The sequence below is a fragment of the Bidens hawaiensis genome, unplaced genomic scaffold, assembly GCF_021521415.1.
Source record: "Bidens hawaiensis isolate Kalapana, Puna unplaced genomic scaffold, B.hawaiensis_p1.1 tig00029862_1, whole genome shotgun sequence".
Classification (NCBI taxonomy): Eukaryota; Viridiplantae; Streptophyta; class Magnoliopsida; order Asterales; family Asteraceae; genus Bidens; species Bidens hawaiensis.
Window position 1 is genome coordinate 126,232 of NW_027505162.1, and position 4,949 is coordinate 131,180.

Sequence of the window (4,949 nt, forward strand, 5' to 3'; positions counted from 1 at the left end):
TGTTTAGCCAAAGTTTCTGACATCCGCTTCAGAGAGCCCTGCATTCGATTTGTATTCTCTAGCATGGCCTGGATGTTAGCGATTATATCTGGGGATTAAGGAGTTGTCTTCCATTGATAATGCAAACACAGCAATGAAAGCACCAATGTTGTGAATGGTTATTTCACAACTCACAAGTAATACAAATACGTACTAAATCAGTAAATCTGATAAGTTTTTATAATTGAGAACCGAATGTAATACAAGATAACCGATACATAAAGGAGATGAGAAGATTAGAGTTACAGAGTAGGGGATTGGAAGAAGAAGAAGACAACCATATTCTAAACAATATTCATTCATACCGTATTCCATACTCTCGTAGTGCTTATAACCTTTGTTGGTCATTCCCAAACCCGTGGGCCTTTCACCAACACTGAACCGGGCTACAAGGTTGGGTCCACTTGGATTGGGCCAATTGTGTTCATAAGAGTATCTTATGTGAGTTGTACTGTGTGCATAAAAAAGAATATGAAATTTGTAAATTAGCACCGACAATCCTATTAAATATAAATATAAATATAATATATAATTGTAACTACCAATCTTGTAAATTGTTCAACTTTGCAACGTGTGTCAAAATTATTGGCTATTTCTATGAATAGTGTTGTTTTGTGAGGTACAAGAAACTTGCAAATTATTATTTATATAATGTATTTAATTTCTATCAAGTTGTTTTGATGGCAGACTTATCTAGTTGCCGATTCGTTAGTGGGTACATTAAGATGAAATCAACAAGTTCTTAGACAAAGTAGATGTGAGTAAATATGTCAGAACGATTTTCGAAAGGTATCGTTAGGGTTCATGTGAAATCGGGTGCTGACCAAATTGGCTTAGATAGAACTGGTCACCTTAAAGAAAAGTATCCAAATGGGTTCACCACCATTCATATTTGTATTCGCAAGGTATCCGAAAATTATTATACGTAGCGTAAATTTATTAGATAATAAAATCTGATCCACCTAGATATGGTATCAACAAAAGAAGTCGTTTTCCTTCTTTTAAAACGAAGTCGTTTTCCATGACTAAGTCTAACCTTGAAACTTTCCATTTCTATCCTTGGATTTATTTTCCACATAAACATCCTTATAAACAGGTATGCCATGCTATATGTTGTATGCAAGTTGATCTCTAGATTCCTTTCGATTATAATTTAAGTAAATTTATATAGCATATATAATGCTAGGCAAAGGTGGTGCCAACATTCTTGGCGTTGTGGTTTTTGTAATAGGTAATTAAGCTATCGAATTTTGAGTTATAATATAATTCCACCAGTCTGTTGAATTTAAAGATTTCTTGTTTGCAGTTGTTGTGCTAGCGGTAGGCATCATCTGTCATTTATGGGATAACATACTTAAAAAGAAATCAACTTTTATTCCCATGAATGTGGCCAGGACCATAGAAGAGATGGAAAGAGAAAAGCCAATCCGGTTCACTACGCAACAATTGAGAAAAGCCACAGACAACTTCAGCTTCGAATTGGGTTCGGGTGGCTTTGGGAGGGTTTACAAAGGCGTCTCTACCAATGGAGTGACTATAGCCGTGAAAGTACTAAATGGGAAACCGGGCAAAACAGTAGAGGAGCAATTCATGGCGGAAGTGAGCACTATGGGAAGAACACATCATTTTAATCTCGTTAGGCTTTATGGGTTTTGCTTTGAATCAAGTTTAATAGCTTTGGTATATGAGTTTATGGTTAATGGCTCATTGGATAACCACTTGTTTAAAGCAGATATAGGTGATGTTATAGGGTATGAGATGCTTTTAGAGATTGCACTTGGGACTGCTAGAGGCATCACATACTTGCATGAAGAGTGTCCTCAGAGAATAATTCATTATGATATTAAACCGGGAAACATTTTGTTGGATTCAAACTTTTGTGCAAAAGTAGCTGATTTTGGCTTAGCCAAACTTTACAACAGGGATAAGAGTCATATAACCATGACAAGAGGACGAGGTACCCCGGGCTATGCTGCACCTGAGCTATGGATGCCTCTTCCGGTTACACCCAAATGTGACATATATAGTTTTGGGATGTTACTTTTTGAGATCATCGGGAGAAGGAGGAACATGGATGTGAGTCTCGGTGATAGTCAACAATGGTTCCCGGTTTGGGCATGGGACAAGTATGAAAAGAAACAACTGAATGATTTGATGGTTGTTTGTGGGATTAAAGAGGATGATCAAATGGTTGTAGAGAGGATGGTTAAGGTAGTTTTTTGTTGCGTTCAGTATAGGCCCGAGAGCAGGCCGGTTATGAGCATTGTTGTGAAATGTTGGAAGTTTCTTTAGAGGTTCCAGAACCTCTAAATCCTTTTGCGTATTTGCTTTCAGGGGTTGGCGAGGTAGGTGATTCTTTGGCTCGAATCGCGTGGAATATCGATGGTTCTGATTGGTCCTCATCTGAAGTGGTCACTAGATCTATAATTAGCGGAGAGATTTGAGATCACAACTACATCTGGTATTGTCCGGATTTCGATTTCTTTCCACGACGACTATAGGATGTATAAGATTAGATATATTAATAATTATGGTATGTCGTAATTACCTCTATTATAATTAGAATATATGATTTAGTTCGGTTTCATTTGTATTCATGTTCATTATATTTGTATATACAGTTTATAATAAAAATAATAATACATATTAAGTTTGACCATCTATATAATACATATTTGTATATAATACTATTAAGTTAGATATTTATCTTCAATGACTAGCGTTGGATAAGGCGAAAAGCTGGAATACAAATGCGGTGGTGGTGTTCGATGGTAGTGGTGGCATCTGGGCGGTGGCGGGAGAAGGTGGTGATGTTGGTGGTAGTGGTGGCAGCGGCCGACAGTGGTTGTGGCCGGTGGTGATGGTGAAGGAGGAAATAAAATTGGTGTGTGTGTGGATGGGGGGTGGGGGGGGGGGGGAATGAATGATTTTAGGGTAAATGAGAAATCACAGATAATTTGCTTGATTAGGACGAGAACTAAACTCCAAGAAACATAAACGGGGTCTCGGGTTTAAGCAAATGGATATGAATACGGGTTTGGTACATGGGTTGACGGGCTAGGATACTAATATAATAATAATATCGGATTTTACAAATTTGGTTGGAATGGAAACAACAATGTGTTAAAGTATAGTTTAGGGTAAAATTTGATTATAATCTAAAGTTATTTTAAACATATTAATTAAATATAATAAACTAATATTAATAAAATAGTAAACACTCGTTAGTCGTGATATTTTATCATTTGAAATTACCCGAACATAAAAGCGGGTCGGATAATATAACTTGGAAAAAAATCCAAGTTGTTACAGTCTCCCTTACTTTAAAGAATTTCGTCTCGAAATTAAATAATACTATAACAACATCATTACATTTTTGAGGAAAAGAAAATCTTAAATATAATTAAAAAAAAACTTATCATAACACAAAACTTTGGAAATTCAAAACAACGCTCCAAATGAAAATCCGATAAGCGCATTTATATATAGGATGTAACAGCGGCGTATTCATCATGTCCCTATCATCTTTACATTTATAACGTTATCCCAACTACTTTTAATTCTATATTAGTTTGTAACATTAATATTTAAATTTAAACTTGATCAGACAAATTACACATGACACAATATTAGTGGCTAGAAAAAAACATCGGCACGAAGCCAAATTTATCACCTCAATAAGATTTGGGTGGGTATTTTTGGAAAGATACCTAATATTGGCCAAAATCATATCTCTCTCTTCTAATAGTTTATTTTGAGAATTTTCCACATTTAATCTAATCTATCTAACTATTCTAATAAAGTAAAATAATTGTGACACATGTCAGTTTGTGGTTAATCCTTACAATGTTTTTCCCTCCAAAACTAATATACGTCATATATAAATAATTATTCACTTTCCTTTTACATTTCATTTATATTATATATATAACATGATTAAATTATTCATTTTACTTTAATCTCTATTTATATTATATCTATATACATTTAGAAAAAAAGATTTATATGTTATACTTCTATACATTGATAGAAATATATATCACAACATACTTGGTGAAATCCAAAAATCAACAACAAAATGTTTTTGTTAAATATTGAAAATAATATAATTTTAAATGTTATCATTAACATATTATACCATGTTTATTGATGAAGATTGTAAATAAAAAAAACAAAAAAATTCTAATACGATTTCAATTTACGAAGTAATTTTTTGATCATTAAATTATAAATATATGCTTAAAAGTTGATCCATTTTGGAAAAATAAATTCATTTATCTATTTGTTTTTTTTGTACACTGTCTTATAAATTTATAAATTATAAATATATGATTTAAATCTATCTATTTATTTTTTATAGAATTTAGTAAACTATAAATATATGTGTTAAATTGTAAAGATAGTATATCAATCACTTTCAAATCTAATAAAATATGTGTTAAATTGTAAAGATAGTATATACCAATCACTTTCAAATATAATAAAATTTATCATATTTAGTTTCTTATGTTTTTTATCAAGGATTGCTTAGGGTTTTTTGTGAAACTTAAATTTGATGTTACGGGTTAAAAGTTGGTAAATAGATCATTTGGTTCAAATTAACTACATTTGGCTCAAATTTGTTACGAGTAAAATTGGGGTAATCTGAATATTTCTAAAAATTTGAGAGTGCAAATAGATTATCGTTAAACTTGTTACAGGTTCAAAGTTTTGACTTGAAATTGTAAAACAAATTAAAGTTAGAATTTAATTGTGATTGAGTTTCGAATTTATTTTCAAGGACATTTTTTAAAATAGTCAAGATTCGGGATTTTGCACATTGAGTATTTTTCCATGACTATTAAAATTTAAGAAAAAATGATAAACACTTCCGACATGCCACCTCTAGACCTGTCAATGCCTCTAACTTT

At 32.4% G+C, this 4,949-nt stretch overlaps 1 pseudogene across 1 annotated transcript; it reads left to right on the forward strand.

Annotated features, from left to right (window-relative positions):
• The first annotated feature begins 1,048 nt into the window (after positions 1-1,048).
• Positions 1,049-2,605, forward strand: LOC143611163 (G-type lectin S-receptor-like serine/threonine-protein kinase At1g34300; annotated as a pseudogene). Its single transcript, XR_013149721.1, has 2 exons — positions 1,049-1,270; positions 1,346-2,605. The product of XR_013149721.1 is annotated as a G-type lectin S-receptor-like serine/threonine-protein kinase At1g34300 (transcript).
• Positions 2,606-4,949: the final 2,344 nt, after the last annotated feature.